This window comes from Theobroma cacao, chromosome 4, assembly GCF_053813885.1.
Source record: "Theobroma cacao isolate CCN51 chromosome 4, ASM5381388v1, whole genome shotgun sequence".
NCBI classification, from domain to species: domain Eukaryota; kingdom Viridiplantae; phylum Streptophyta; class Magnoliopsida; order Malvales; family Malvaceae; genus Theobroma; species Theobroma cacao.
The window spans coordinates 19474998-19492368 of NC_142642.1; the positions used below are offsets into that span (position 1 = coordinate 19474998).

Below are 17371 nucleotides of genomic sequence, written 5' to 3' on the forward strand. Positions count from 1 at the left end.
ACTCTTCCACTCTCCATGTTCGCAGGTGATGACATCATTCTTGTTATATCATAGTGACAGGAAGTCTAGTCTTGGGCCCAAAATTTGGAATCTCATAAAATTCCGAGAGGTATGCTAGTAGTATTTAGGAGATATAAAAGGTTAATTTAGCTTAATTTATCAGCTTAAGAATTTGAATCTCCACACTTTCCAACATTTGGATTATACATATTCGTATCTGATATTGAAGAATAAAAATTAATTTCTTCTGTCTTTTGTTTTTTGTTGCTTTTGTTATGAAGTACAAAAAATCTGTTTCACTTCATATAATTTTGCTAAAGGATGATAGCCGCCAGCCATTTTTTTTTTAGTGTAATGTTTTGGCCGAGAAAAGCAAGTGGTCATGAATGGTGGCTCAATCGAGACAGTAGGAAACTTCCCTGCAATCTTGTATGCAAACAAAATTAAAACTCCAATACTGAATAAACAAAGACTTGAGGACTGCTTTTGGTCACTATCTACCGTCTTTATTCGAAGACTTTGGAAATTAGGTAGGAACTAGGGATACTGTGGAAAACCTCTAACTTGATCAACAAGTCACTAACAGCACTAATGTCCTCTCTCTCTATGTATACAACATCCCGGATCACTTGCACGTAAAAAAAATTTAAAGAGTTGTAAGGTGGGGAGAAAGGAGTTGCAAAAAAATGAGGATGGGAGAGATGTGGTCTCATGTAGGCTCGACCATGGGAAGTTTGATGTTCATTTACGCCCTGTTTAAACAGTTCTTCCCTTATCACCTTCAAGACTATATTGAAAAACATTTCAAAAAACTTGTGAGTTTTGCATATCCTTATGTTGAAATCACCTTTGATGAATTCACTGGGGAACGCATGAAGCGTAGTGAAGCCTACTCTGCCATAGAAACTTATCTAAGTGGCAAGTCCTCTGCCTCTGCTAAGCGGCTTAAGGCTGATGTTGTCAAAGATAGCCAGTCTGTAGTCCTTAGCATGGATTTTAATGAGGAAGTCACTGATGAGTTTCAAGGGGTCAAGGTTTGGTGGGCTGCAAGGAAAACTCCTCACAAAACTCAGCGAATTTCATGGTTTCCTGCTGATGATGAAAAGAAGTTTTACAAGCTCACAGTCCACAAAAGCTACAGAGAACTCATCACGGAGTCTTATGTTAGTCATGTGTTAAAAAAAGGAAAGGCAATTGCAACGAAGAACCGGCAGCGAAAACTCTATTCAAACAATCCTAGTCATAATTGGTACGGATACAAAAGGACCAAGTGGAGCAATGTGGTGTTTGAGCACCCTGCAACATTTGATACTTTGGCAATGGAGGCAAAAAAGAAAGAGGAAATCAAGAACGATCTTATCAAGTTCAGCAAGGGGAAAGATTACTATGCTAGTATTGGAAAGGCCTGGAAGCGTGGATATCTCCTTTATGGTCCTCCAGGAACTGGCAAATCATCCATGATTGTTGCAATGGCAAATCTTCTAGATTATGATGTTTACGATCTTGAACTTACTGCAGTCAAGGATAACTCAGAGTTGAGAAGGCTTTTGATTGATACCTCGAGCAAGTCAATTGTAGTGATCGAGGATATTGATTGCTCCCTTGATCTTACTGGCCAAAGAGAAAAAAAGAAGAAGGCGAAAGACAAGGATGATGAAGGGATGGATCCGATTGCAAATATGGTAAATGAAGAAGAGAAAAAAGAGAGTAAGGTTACTTTATCAGGGCTTTTGAATTGTATTGATGGGCTTTGGTCAGCTTGTGGAGGTGAAAGAATCATCGTTTTTACTACTAACTATGTGGAAAAGCTTGATCCAGCTCTAATAAGGAGAGGAAGAATGGACGTGCACATTGAAATGTCCTATTGTTGCTTTGATGCATTCAAAGTGTTAGCAAAGAATTATTTGAAAATTGAATCTCATCCATTGTTTGAAGAAATAGAAAGATTGTTAGGAGAAACGAAAATGGCTCCCGCAGATGTCGCAGAAAATTTGATGCCAAAGTCAGATTATGAAAAGGAGGAGACTTGTTTTGAGAGACTGATTGAAGCTCTTAAGACTACGAAGGAGGAAGCAATTAAGAAGGCTGATGAAGAAGCTCATGCAAAGGAGGAGAAAGAAGAAAAAGAGAAGCAGCAATCTGAGAAAGATGAGAATGAGAAGGAGAAATCTGCTGATGATGCCAAGAAGTGAAAGAGAATGGTATGGCAGAAAAAAAAGTGAAAGAGAATGGTGTCATCCATTAATAAAGAAGTGAAAAAGAATGGTATGGCAGCAAAAGAAGTGAAAGAGAATGGTGTCATCCGTTAATAGAAGAAGTGCATCTCTTTGTGCATATGTAACTACTAGTAAATTAGGATCGCATGGATATCTATTGTATTGCATTGGGTATTGGTGTTTGTATTGCTATTTGTTGTATTTGGTAGTGTTGTATAATGTAATGAATTTGATTGTAAAATAAGAACTCTTGGATTGATTTGTTCATAGATATAATTTGGTTAAGATGTCAACCGTTTGTAATTTATTGTAAGGGGATATTAATGGTAGTTGTGAAATAGAATCTCAATCTCTGTAACCAGTGGTTCAACATCAAGTTAATAGAAAAGTGCATTGTGGAATCTTTCCAAGTTGTTAATTCAAACTCATGGCAACCACCCATCTACATGTGCATTACTTTCTAAAGGGAAGTTTACCTATTTGTAATGCATAGGCTTTACTTTATTTACCTTGTTTTGGTCAGATTGTACATGCAAGTGCATGTGACCGTACAAATAATATAAAATAAGTTGAGTATCATTTTCCATAGAGATTTATACTTGTTCTGACTGACTACTAAACTTCTAACAAAATAATCTTATTCAAGCACTTGATTTCAAAGGATTAATTAAATTAAAAAAATAATTAATTAAATAATTAACAAAGCACAAAATGTCACTAAAAGAAATATTCACTCAAAACCTAGGATTATGGTGTCTTTCGAAACTTTGTTTGATTTAAATCATTTCCTTAACTTAGATTAATGGAGTACATGGCTAACCTAGAATCTAAATTATGTAAACATCATCTGTTGAGGTCATGCACACATACCTTTTCTAAATTAATCCCATATGTCTATGCAAATTAATTAGAAAAAGTTCATTAAGTTCGTATTCTAATATGGCTGCCTAAGGTATTTAGGTATATGTCTATCCTAAACACAAAATTATCACCTAACTTTGAAGTGAATCGAACAAAGGCTATTCAAAACTATGGTATATCTTAAACTCCCTTTGTCGAGTTTCATTTAGAAATCCCTTACATTTCAACTGGTGATCAGACAGTGAAAAGCATTAAGTGCATAATTGAATAAACCATGTGATTTCCATTAACACTAAGCAAGAAAAACTCAAATAATCAAACTACATAATGAAATATCCCATAATCTTAGAAAACAAAATTAATTCATCATTGTATTTACAACAGACATAATTAAAACAAGAGAAAAGATCATTGCTACCACAAAATAACAAAAACAAAATGAAGAGTAAGGAAAAATCAAATCCTTTTTCAACTCTTGATCCTCAATTCCTTCTATTTCTTCTCGTTTTTCTCGTTGAAAACCTTTTTCTTTTCTCTCAAAAACTACCGGTCATTGCCTCTATGAACCTCCTTTCTCAATTGTTGAAAATGAAATTTATAGTCACCAACAAACCCTAAAAACTCATTTCCTAATTGGTTGCACTTCATTAATCCACATTAGAACGTCGCAACCTTGCTTCAGGTGCGCCGCGGCGCTCTTAACTTATATATTCTTTTTACTTGCTTTCTATCTAGTGTCGCGGCTTTCCTCTTTAGGCATTGTGGTGTTGAGCTCTCAGGTTTTGTATGGAGCATTGGTGCTCCCTTAGGCACTACGACCTTGAGCTCTTCAAGGCTACGACATTGCCAACTCCTGTGCTGCCTTGGTGTAGTCTGTTATGGTGCCTTATCTTACAAAGCAATTTTCTCCTACTTCGAGGCTGATTTGGGTGAAATGGTAAGCATAAGAGTTGTAGGTCTACCTCTCAGCTTTGCAAGGGTCTAAGAGTCACGTTGATTGGATCTCTGGAGCTTAAGTTATGACTAAAATATAGCTACATGCTCAGTAAAAGTCTACACTTGGTCTCCATTACCTTGTTCACCAACATTCAACTTTAAGCACATATGAACCTACAATATCAAAGACCAAATCAGCATTGACTTAAATAGAGACTTTCAACATGAATTGAGTTAAAATTAACAAAATTAAAGTACATCAACATGCTTTAAACTAGTTAACTAAAAACTTAAAAACTATCTAAAATTGACTCAACACATGAGGACTTAGCTATTTTATCATCCCAAAATGTAGTGAAATAACTCTATATAATAGAGTTATCACCTGGTAAAGAAAAACTTGGTGTTTTCATCTTTAATAAAGACAAAGCTTCATGTTGGAACACATAATTGAAAAATTAGGAAATGGTTTCAAGGTGTGTTACATTGTCACTTTCCTTGAGGTTTGATAATCTTGGAAATCAATTGCATAAATGGAGGTGACTTTTGATTGTACCTTCACTTAGTGAAAACACGTTAAAGTTAACCAAAATTGCTTGGTAGACTATGCTTTGAACTAGCTATTTTATTGGGTTAACTAAACACATCTCACACAATGATTTCAACACGAATGAATGCACAGTATTCAACGACACATTTATGGCCATGTGTCTACATCTTCTTTTCACGAGTGCTCTCGAGCTCTTAAAAGTGGCCACACTTCACACTCATATAGGCAGATCCCATCAAGAATGCCCCTTTAAGTAAAGCATTATAACAAATTTTGGTTATATGTCTATTAAGAGTATATAACTCATCATTTCCTTATAATTATGGGTAACTAGAACTTTACTTGAGATTGGCTATATTATATCATATTATAGTGCTAGCAACCAATACGGATGGTGTACTTTGTCTCATTGAACTCAAGACTTGACATTGTACTAAGCATTGAGTAAAGTTTCCACCATAAGTGACTTTCAATTTATGAGCTTGAGCCCTATCCCTTTTGAGGTTTTATTTATAAGATCTTTAGAAAGACTTTTCGTTAAAGGATTCACCAAGTTTTCTCTATATCTCACAAAAGTTATAGTGATCACTTATCTAAAATTAATTGTTAAACATAGCTATGTCTTATCCAATATGTCTAGACTTTCCATTATACACATGGTTGTATGCTTTTTCTAGAGTTGCTTCATTTATCACAATGGATAGAAATTGAAAAAATTGGTTCAGTCCACAAAAGTACACCAAAGAGTAAATTTCTTAGCCATTTGTCTTTTTTAGTGTTAACAGGCAATGCAATGAATTCAGTTGCCATGGTGGAATCCGTTATATACATTTGTTTCTTTAACCCCTAAGAAATGGCATCCCCACTAAGAATGAAGACCCGTCTGCTTATAAAAGCATGATCTTCCAAACTTATAATCCAACTAGAATCTGAATATCATTCTAGCATTGATGGATATCTGATAACTATATTATATAGAGTTGTTTAGCCACATTTTGCATGTTAAAATATCTAAGTATTTTTGTTTTAAGTCAATTTTGAATAGTTTTTATGTTTTTTGTTAATTAGTTTAAAGCATGTTAAATTGTTTCAATGAAAGTAATTCTAGTTCATTTTCATGTTGAAAGTCTTAATTTAAGCCAATATTGATTTAGTCTTTGTCTTTTTAGGTTTTCAAATGCATAAAGTTAAATGGTGATGAACAATGCAATAGAGACTAAGTGCAGAGTTCCACTAAACATGCTACTATAATTTTGGCATAACTCAAGCTACAGAGATTCAATCAACATGCTTCTTAGACCATTGAAAATATAGGAGGCATACCTATAACTTTCGTGTTTACCATTTTGCCCAAATCAACCTTGAGGTAGGAGAAAATCACATTGTAAGATGAGTTGCTGCAGTAGTTTCTACATCAAGGCAGCTGATAACTCTATGATATAGAGTTATTTGAGCTTAATTTTGATAGTAATTTAGCTTAGTTTTTATAGTAATGCATAAAAATTAATAGATTTTATTTAATTATTTAAAATTAGTTATTTTAGAAGAGTCAATCTAATCATGGTTAATTTTATGCTTAATTTGGTGTTAATGTGGATATGATAGGTTGTTATTGATTTATTTGTGCTTTTGTAGGTATTTGAAAGAAGAATTTTAGTAAAAGAAGGAGAGCGATTTCAAGGTACAGACTTCGAATGCATATGTTTTGGTATTTTGGCCATAACCTTTTTACAGAGCTTCAAATGAAGTGATTCTTGAACAATTAAAAAGATAAGAGAAAAAGATACAACTTTAATTTTTAGCATTTCACCCACTTCAGATTGTAGGATGGTCAAAAATCTTGTTGAAGTTGACGGACTGCAGCAATCCTTGAGCAATTACAACTTCTATTAATTAATTCAGCAAGGCTACGACTTGCATAGTCTGATGAGGAAATCCTAGCTGAAATTTACTTCTTTCTTCACCCAACTTGGCCTAATTTCAAAGCCTACAAATATAACCTTTCGGAGGACTTAAAAAAGGAACGAAGAAAACATAAAATTGACATATGAGAGTCAAGCTACAGAGTCGTTGAAGGAATATGAAGAATTCAAGGAGATTTGGAGATCAAGAATACAATCCTTGGTTTTTTCTATCTTTTTGTTATTCTTTTATTCTCTTGGTTTTAATGTTTAAATTTTATTCAATGATAATGTATGACTTGATGGGGAACTAAGCTTTTAATCTAAGATTATGATTGAACTCAATATATAGTCTGAATTATTTATCTCCTTTTTACTTATGTTTGATAGATTTAAGTTATTTATTTTATTCTGTCCTTAATGCTTATAGTTGACTGGCCACCAACTAGATTGAATTGGAAACCTAAGTTAAACCTTGACGAAAGAGATTTAGATAGACCTTGAATAAAATAATGTATGATCGAATGCACTTAGTTGATTAGGTGGTTTGATTTGCATATAGGATAGACATACACTTATAAGCCATATGTAGCCAAAATTAGAGCACGAACTTAATGAATCTTTCTTCAGTATAATTTGCATAGACATATAGTAAATTAATTGAGAAATGTATTTTTATGAGAAACTCGACAAAGACTTGTAAATAATTTAGAACTCTAGGTTAGTAACTTAATCCATTAAACTAAGTTAAGGGGGTGAGACAATAATCAGATAAAGTATTGAGGGATATCATAATCTTAGGTTTGGTAGTCATTCACATTTAATAAAGTAAATGTGCATAGATTAGTTTTCGTTATTAGCTTATTAATTTAAATTTTCCTTTTCAATCTTAATTGTTTAGATAGCTGTGGGATCGACACTCTACTTATCTCTATATTATCTTTGTGATATGTACACTTGCATGGGTAAGAAATTGAACAACAAGCTTTTGGTGCCGTTGCTTGGGGAATTGAGTTCTAATTCTTTCTTATTAATATTAATACTAAGCTTTCTTAATTTTAATCTAGACTTTTCTTTTCTTTAATTTTTCAGGTACTTTTGGTCGTTGTTTACGAAGAGCCTGAAATTTGGAAATTGTTCTTCTTGATCTAGAATTTGAAAAAACTATTCATAGACTTCGAAGGAAAAATAAAAAAATCTCTGCTCCAAGTAAAACAATGGCTGATCAATAAGAGGAAGAGACCAAGCCTTTGAGGGATTATGCAGTCCCATAACTATAAAATCTTCACTCTAGTATCCGAAGACCTCATATTTAAGCCAACAATTTTGAAATTAAGCCATCAATCATTCAAATGATTCAAACTGCTATTCAATTTGGGTGGTTTGCCTAATGATGATCTGAATGCTCATATTGTAAATTTCTTGGAAATCTGCGATACATTCAAGGCCAATGGTATTACTGATGATGCCATAAGATTGAGGCATTTCCCCTTTCCATTAAGAGACAAAGCAAAGAGTTGCTTAAATTCACTTCCTGCTAGTTCCATTAATACGTGGGATGATTTGGCTAAAAAATTCTTCACAAAATTCTTCCCACCTGCAAAGTGAGCAAAGATGCAAAATGATATCACTTCTTTCATGCAATTTGATTTTGAATCATTATATGCGGCTTGGGAGAGGCATAAGGATTTGATGAGAAGATGTCCTCACCATGGATTACCTAAGTGGCTGCAAGTTTAGACGTTTTATAATGGTTTGCTGGGACCTTTTAGAACTACCATTGATGCTGCTACTGGAGGTGCACTTATGAGTAAATCCATTGATGAGGCTTATGATTTGCTCGAAGAGATAGCTTTTAATAATTATGAATGGCCATATGAAAGATTGGGAACAAGAAAAATTGTTGGAATTCATGAACTAGATATGATGAACAATGTTTCTACACAATTAGCCTCTCTCGCAAAGAAAATAGATAAACTGAGTGTTAATGCTCTTTAGAACTCCTTTATGACATGTGAATTTTGTGGGGAAGGACATCCTAATGACAATTGTCCCATCTATTTTGAGTCTTGCCAATTTGTTGGAAATAGGCAATAAAACAATCCCTATTCCAACACTTATAATCCTGGTTAGAAAAATCATCCTAATTTTTCATGGAATAACAACTAAGGGTCTTCATCAGTAGCTAAGTCAAACTTTCCTTCTGGGTTTCCATCTAGAGCCTTATGCCACCAGAGAAAAAGTCTTCAATGGAGGATATGTTCATGCAATTCATGACAAAGACTGATGCATTCATTCAAAATCAAGCAACTTCAATTAGAAATCTTGATATACAAATGGGCTAACATGCTAGTGCTTTAAATTCTAGACCTCATGGTACCTTACCAAGTGATATTGAACCTAATCCAAAAGAGAAGGTAAGGAACATTGTAAGGCAATCCATCTTCGCAATGGAAAAGAGGTAAGTAATAAGGATTTAAATTTAGAAATTTTAATTCAATTTGTTGAAAAAGAAATTGTAGTTGAAAAATCTGCTGAAGATTCAAAAGAAAAATTACAATTAAAAACTACTCCTACACCCCCACCACCTTTTCCTCAAAGATTTTAGAAAGAAAAACTTGACAAACAATTCCAGAAATTTTTCGATGTGTTTAAAAAATTACATATTAATATTCCTTTTGCTGAAGCTCTGGAACAAATGCCAAGATTTGTTAAATTTTTTAAAGACATCCTATCTAAAAAGAGGAAATTGGGTGAGTTTGAAACTGTTGCACTTACTGAAGAGTTCAGTGCCATTATTCAAAAGAAGCTTACACCAAAGCTTAAAAATCCAGGTAGTTTTACTATTCCATGTACTATTGGTGCTCTTTGTTTTGCTAAAGCTTTATGTGATTTGGGTGCAAGTATAAATTTGATGCCATAATCCATTTATAAAAAATTGGGTTTGGAAGAGATTAAACCAACTTCTGTGACTTTACAACTTGCTGATCGATCCATCACCTATCCTTATGGTATTATGGAAGATGTTTTGGTAAAAGTTGGTAAGTTTATTTTTCCAGTAGATTTTATTATTCTTGATATGGAAGAAGATCGTGAAATACCGATCATTCTTGGAAGACCATTCCTGAGAACTGCTCGAGCTTTAATTGATGTGGAAAAATGTGAGCTTACTTTAAGGGTTAAAGATCAACAGGTAGCATTTAGTATTTCTCGAGCTTTAAAATTTTTCAATGAACATGATGAATGTTTCTCAATTAATGTAGTGGATGACATAACGAATAATGTATTTATTGAAAATTATCAAGATCCACCAGAAACTTCTTTGAATTCTTTATGTGATATTATTGATGAAAAGTTCTTGAATATGCTAACCATCTTGATGCCCATTCATGTCTTCCAAGATCCCAATTTAAATCTTTGGAATTATCAATTACAACTTTACCAATCAAACCTTCCATTGAAGAACCTCTTTCAGTTGAGCTCAAACCAGCTCCTAATCATTTAAGGTATGCTTTTTTGGAAAATTCTTCTACACTACCAGTAATTATTTCTTTTTCTCTTTCTAATGAACAGGAAAATAAACTCCCTCAAGTTTTAAGGGAGTACAAAAAAGCGATTGGGTGGACCATTGTAGACATCAAAGGAATCAGTCCATCAATTTGCATGCATAAAATTTTTTCAGAAGAAAATCACAAAGCAACCATTGAGCATCAACGAAGGTTGAATCTGATCATGAAAAAGGTAGTAAAGAAAGAAATTATCAAGTGGCTTGATGCATGTATTATCTATCCTATTTCTGATAGTTCATGGGTAAGTCCAGTACAATGTGTCCCTAAAAAAGAGGTATGACTGTAGTTTTTAATGAAATAATGAGCTCATTCCCACTAGAACTACAACTAGATGGAGAGTATGTATGGACTATAGAAAATTAAATAAAGCCACAAAAAAGATCACTTTCCACTACCTTTTATTGATCAAATGCTTGATAGATTAATAGGTAAGGATTTTTATTGCTTTTTGGATGGTTATTCTGGTTATAATCAAATTGCCATTGCTCTTGAAAACCAAGAAAAAACCACATTTACTTGTCTTTATGGAACTTTTGCTTTTCGTCGAATGCCTTTTAGACTTTGTAATGTTCCAGCGACTTTTCAGAGATGTATGATGGTAATTTTTTTTGATATGGTTGAAAAGTTTTTGGAAGTATTTATGGATGATTTTTCAGTTTTTGGGGATAATTTTGATGATTGTTTATTTAATTTTGCTAGAGTACTTAGGCGATGTGAAGAAACTAATTTAGTTTTAAATTGGGAAAAATGTCACGTTATGGTGCAATAAGGTATAGTCTTAGACCATCGAGTTTCTAGTAAAGGTTTAGAAGTAGATAAAGTAAAAATTGAAATCATTGAAAAACTTCCACCTCCCACCTCTGTTAAGAGCATTCGTAGTTTTTTAAGACATGCTGAATTTTATAGGAGATTCATTAGAGATTTTTCTAAAATTTCTAAACCACTGTGTAATTTGTTAGAAAAGGATACTTCTTTCAATTTTGATGATGCTTGCCATGATGCTTTTGTTGAATTGAAAAAGAGATTAATTTCTCCTCCTATTATCACTGTTGCTGATTGGAATCTTCCTTTTGAACTAATATGTGATGCTAGTGATTATACAGTTAGTGCAATTTTGGGCCAACGAAAAATGAAAATTTTGCATCCTATTTATTATGCTAGCAGAACATTGAATGAGGCTCAAGCTAATTACACCACAACCGAAAAGGAGTTGCTTGCTATTGTTTTTGCTTTCGATAAATTTCGCTCCTATCATGTTAGTACTAAAGTTATTGTTTACACAGACCATGTAGTTATTAAATATCTAATCGAGAAAAAAGATGCAAAACCACGCTTGATAAGATTGGTACTTTTGCTTCAAGAATTCAACTTGAAAATCCGAGATAGGAAAGGTACAGAAAATCAATTAGCAGATCATTTATCAAGATTGGAGAATAATGAGCACATTGGGAATTCAACAGTGATCAATGAAACTTTTCCTAATGAGAAATTGTTTTTTGTAGAGAAGCAGAAAAATTTGCCATGGTATGCTGATGTTGTGAATTATCTAGTGAGTAAACTCTTCCCTCTTGAATTTAATTCTCAAAAAAAGAAGAAATTCTTGCATGATGTCAAATACTACATGTGGGATGAGCCTTTTCTTTACAAGCATTGTGGAGATCAAATCATTAAAAAGTGTGTTCTAGAAGAAGAATTTGAAAATATTCTTCATCATTGCCATTCATCTGATTATAGAAGACATTATGGAGGAAAATAAACTGTTGCAAAGGTTCTACAATCAAGTTTCTATTGGCCTTCTCTTTTCAAGGATGCTCATAATTTTGTTGAAAGATGTGATAGATGTCAAAGAATGGGCAATATATCTAAGAGACATGAGATGCCTCTAAACAACATCTTGGAAGTTAAAATTTTTAATGTGTGGGGAATTGATTTTATAGGTCCGTTCATTCCATCTTTCAATAATGAATACATCTTAATTGCTGTTGATTATGTCTTTAAATGGGTTGAGGTTGTGGCATTGCCAAGAAACAACTTTAAGGTAATGATAAACTTTCTGCAAAAGAACATCTTCACACGTTTTGGTACACCTAGAGCCATAATTAGTGATGAAGGGACTCACTTTTGCAACAAAAATTTTGACGCACTCCTAGCTAAATATGGAGTCAAGCTCAAAATAGCCACTACTTATCATCCTCAAACGTGTGGCCAAGCTAAAGTTTCAAATTGAGAAATTCAAAGAATTTTGGAGAAAATTGTTTATCCTTTTAAAAAAGATTGGTGGAAAAAGCTAGATGATGCTTTGTAGGCGTATAGAACTGCATATAAAACTCTAATTGGGATGTCTCCTTATAGATTGGTGTTTGGAAAATCTTGTCATCTTCCAGTCGAACTTGAACACAAGGCATATTGGGCAATTAAAAGCTTAATTTTGATCTTCAAGTGGCCAGAGAAAAGTGTCTTTTGCAACTCAATGAGATGGATGAATTTCGTCAATAAGCTTATGAATTTTGCAATGCACCCGCATTGCAGGGCCGTGGCTTCGCGAATTGAGTAACGAGGGCTACGATGCCCTTCTTGTGGGCTATCTGCTTTGGGCAGCCCACTAAAAAAAAAAAAGAAGAAGAAGAAGAAGGAAGAAGGCCTTCCTTCTAAAGATAGGTAGCCCACAAACTTAACCAATCATTCTCACCTCCCATAAAACCCCCCTCACCCCTCCAGCTCACCTACCCCTCCCCTTTAGTACAATTTTTTGCACTTCTAAACCATTCCTCTTGTCTCTTATCTACTCTTCCTCTTGCCATTATTTCCCTTTCATATTTCTTTCTCCATACTAATTACCCACACCCATCATATCCTTCCACACTAATTTTCAACACCCATGCACTAAATATCAAGTAAGTTTCAATATCTCTTTTTTTTTTTCTTTGTTTTTTTCTCTTTTCTTTTTCTTTTTGTCACGACCTGGAAACTTTCTCAGGCCCATGACAATCGCCGCGACGTCCCGATTGACACTCATTATCCGGAATGCCAACCGGAACCCCGCAAGGCTTACATATCAGTTTCTTTCCTTTCCTGTGAGCAATCATTGTTAAATATCGAGTTTTTAGAGAATATATACTATTTTAGATTAAAAACAATCAAAATAAAATTTTCGTCACACAGGGGTATTTTTGTCATTTTTTTCTCAAAAATTTCAAAACTGGCTAAAACGTAATATACAAGTACAAAATACATAATTCATATTCAAAATGAGTTTAAAAGTCTAAAATCTTCATTTAAAACGAAATTACGGTTATTTGAATATAATAAGAAAATAAAAGAAATATTAAGGGAAATATTCTATTTTCTTATAAAACAATATTTATAGAGTTATACGTGAATAATTTTTATAGCGTAAAAGCTAAATAAATTTATACATACTGAAATACAGTAAGCCAAAATATTTAATTTAATTTACAATAACAAGAGGGCTCCCGAATAAACAAAAGTAAAGAGGACTGTGAACCTACGGTTTGGAAAATGCAGATCCAATGGTAGTCCTCGATGAGATCAGCTATCTACAGTCTATACTGAACCTGAAATGGGTGCAAAGGAGTTGGGTGAGATTTTGCAATCCCAATGAGTAAACAGACATTATCATAAATATCTAAAGGCGAGTAAAATGGAGGCAAGTTTAAACAACAAATTTCAACCCATTTCATAATGTTTTCAATTTGTTTCTTAAACCATAAAATATTTGTAATTTACCAAAACAGTTGTTAAGGCTTATGTGTTTTATTAAAACAAGGCTCAAGCCAAAACTAATCCTCGGGGATACCTTGGCCGAGGCATCTAACCGAGTCCGCCAAGGGTGTTAAAATATTCACACGTGAAACACATTTTTATTTTTAAAAATCAGCCGTTCTTTGGCGTTGGCCGAGTTACACATTCACGTGGGAGTTCGACGTGAAGTGAGCTCTAATACTACCCTAGGAGTTACCCTCCTCGCCTCTACAACCGGAGTAACTATATAACTGGGTTTACCGTGCCCCTCTAATAGGCAGTCCACGGAAACCCGTCACTGCAGTGACTAACCCACCAATTTTAATAAAATTTCGACAGTATAACGTGGCTTTTATTTATTTATCCGGCCTGCATAGTAAAACAACTTACATAAATTTCCCAATGCATTCACAAAATATAGCCACATATACTCATTTCTCATAAGCCATTCTTAGGAAAATATATATTTTTCAAGTCAATTTGTAGCCTCCAATTACTCAATTTCATAATCAATACAATATATTTTTATTTGTCACATTTATTCCTAAAACATCAAAAATCCCGTTTTAATCTCGTTCACATTTCATAAAATACATAAAGGGCATTTAAAATAAACTCTAGATAATTTACAATAATAATAAGTTTACTCACCGTTTGTACAAACTAAAAGCTTTCTAAGCGCCCCGATCACTACTCGTCGGGTATGACTTCTTTGCCTTTTCCGGAAGGCTCTCCTCCTCAACACATTACAAAAATTTACACAATTCATCACATCGATGCTAAATCACTATATAATTAACTTAAATCCTATACTAATGCATGGTATGAAATGCAATAGCCTAAAACGGCTTAAACGCGGTATTAACCTATTTTTGGCACTTTGCTCGATAAATTGCTAACGCGCTCCATTTTAGCTCTAAATCATCCCATTCTCTCTCCAACATTTCTAACCATTAAATATCAGCCAATAACCTTCTAAAAACAACAAAATCAGCTCACTCCCTTCCTTGGAAAATTTGGCCAAAAATGGGACATTAAGTCGGTTAATTTTTTACTTTGTTTTTCTATCACGTTTAATCGTTTTTCATCATTTTCTCTTCATTTCCCTTAGAATAAAATCAATTCATCATCATTGTACAGCATTGAGCATCCAGCCAAGAGTGGGTATTGTGAAAATTTAATGATTTCTTACCCAATTTAATTTCTAAACACATTTAACTAACTAAAACTATCAATTTAACTAAAAATCAAAACCTAAAAATTTCAATTTCTCTCCCCTAGAATTTCGTCCAGGCCTTGATATCACTTTTTGATCTCTCTCCTGAAGCATGCTAAATGGAAATAAAGGCATAGGAAAGGTAGAAATCAAGCTAAAATCGAAAAATCTTACAGTTAGACGCGTAAACGGTCGAAAACCGCAAATTTCCCTTTGAATTTTCTTGTTTCTCTTTGGTTTTTCTTTTTTTTTCTTCCTTTCCTCTCTATTTCCTCTCTTGTTCTTCCTTATGGCCAGCCAGCACTTAAAATGGGTTTAAATGGGCTGACTTTTCATTAAAATAATATTATTTCATTAAAAAAAATGCCACGTGTCACTTTCCCATTGGCCCTTTTTTAAAATTTCATCCATTTGTTTCCAAATTTTCACCATACACTTGTCTCACATATCCATAGCTTAGATAAAATTCTCAGACTTATCCAAAGTCTCGGTGGAGTAATTTTTGAAATTTACACTTTTGCCCCCTTAAAAGTGAAATATTACATTTTTGCCCAAAAAACTGAAAAATTGCCCATAGACATTTTTTTCATCCCTTATACTCATACCATTCTCCAATTTGTCAAATTTGATCTAAATTCTCTCAAAATCTCAAATTTTGTCCGTGGGTGGCAAAATTACGATTTTGCCCCTACACTCCAGAAATCACCAGAATTAAACTTTTTCACTTCCTATCATTAAATTATACTCCAAATAGTTAATCTTGGTCAAAAATTTTACTCCATGATCAAATTATTATCTTAGGTGGCAAAATGACGATTTTACCCTTGAATATCAAAATTTCCAATTTTACCCCAAATTAACCCTCGAACTCTGAACAATCATTTTTTAGTCATTTCTTGACTATAAAATATTAAATTTCATCTTACAATTCCTATTTGAACTAGTTCGAGGTTAAATCAACTCAAGTGTACCATTAGGTACAATACCGAGTTTCGTCTATTCTTAGGTGCTTTTCCTAGCATAATAACATACTACTCAGTGCATGTATGTCATGACATGTATTTATAGGGTCGGGTTTTACACTTTTCTTCTTCTATTATTAATATTGTTGACTTATTGCACTTTATTTATTTTGTTCGAAATTTGTGATGACTATTGAGGATTCTTGAGACATTGTGCTTAATTATTTTATGGGTATGGTAGATTGTTTAGATTTGTGCTTTAAATTACAAACATAAGTTGGAAGTAGAGAATATGGGTAAGTTTCTTGATTTTAAATTTTTTCAATGCCTAGTAGTATAGTGATATTTTAATTGTAGGATTTTTACTTGATACTATGGGCACTATTTTATGATAAGAGGACATATGAGCTACTATTGTTGATGGTCTATTGTGTTTTGTTGGTACTTTTCTTTTCTTTTGGTTGAGAATTAATTGTGGGATATTTGAGAATGACACCCAAATGATCAAGACAAAATTCCAGTGGTTCGTTTGATCATACTCTATTTGTGTCTGCTGATGCTGTAGCTAGACACGCAAGGTCTATTGCAAACAAAATTGCAATACTCGAATGTGGACTAGATCAAGGGTTGATTACACACCTTGACCTTCAACCAATGATTAATGGCTGCCATTGGAAAAAATTTTGTGCTTCGCCATCAGTTGCAAGTATCCCTCTGGTAAGAGAATTTTATGCTAATGCTGTAGAAGCTACTAATAATTTTATTTTTGTGCGAGGTAAATTAGTTCCATTCTCGAGCCATGCCATTAATGAATTTTATGAAACTCCTGATATTGCAAATGATGGATATGATCAATATTTGGCTGAGCATGAAAATTGGGATGATATTATTATAATACTCTATGAAGAGGGTGCTCAATGGCGATTTTTCAATAATGCACCAGTTTCATTCAAGAAGACTGTGATGAAACCAACTTCTAAGATATGGTAATATTTTGTTGCTTTCAAATTACTTCTTACCATACATACTAGCGATGTCACAGAAGATCGAGCCATCCTCATTTATTCAATCATGACTGGACGCACAATTGATATTGGTCACATAATTTACAAAGCCATGACTTACACTACACAAGTAAAACGTGAAGGCTTGTGGTTCCCTTCTCTGATTACAGCTATGTGCAAACAAGCTGATATACATTGGGATGCTAGTGAGGAGTAATTGCACTCAATCTTCCAATTGATCTTAATCTCATCCTCGGACAATCTCAAACTTCTAATGGGGGTAGTTCTTCTTCTACACATCATCTTCCATCCCCTCAACCAAGACATCAACAATTGTCAATGACCTAGAGAATTGAGAACCTTGAGCACCTAGTTAAGAATCTTGGGCAACAAT

At 33.7% G+C, this 17371-nt stretch overlaps 1 non-coding gene and 1 pseudogene across 1 annotated transcript; one reads left to right on the forward strand and one right to left on the reverse strand.

The window, feature by feature from the left end:
• Nucleotides 1-591: 591 nt before the first annotated feature.
• Nucleotides 592-2483, forward strand: LOC18601412 (AAA-ATPase ASD, mitochondrial pseudogene; annotated as a pseudogene).
• Nucleotides 2484-8076: 5593 nt separating this feature from the next.
• On the reverse strand, nt 8077-8182 carry LOC148763152 (small nucleolar RNA R71). Its single transcript, XR_016026127.1, has one exon. It is a non-coding gene; the product is annotated as a small nucleolar RNA R71 (small nucleolar RNA).
• Nucleotides 8183-17371: the final 9189 nt, after the last annotated feature.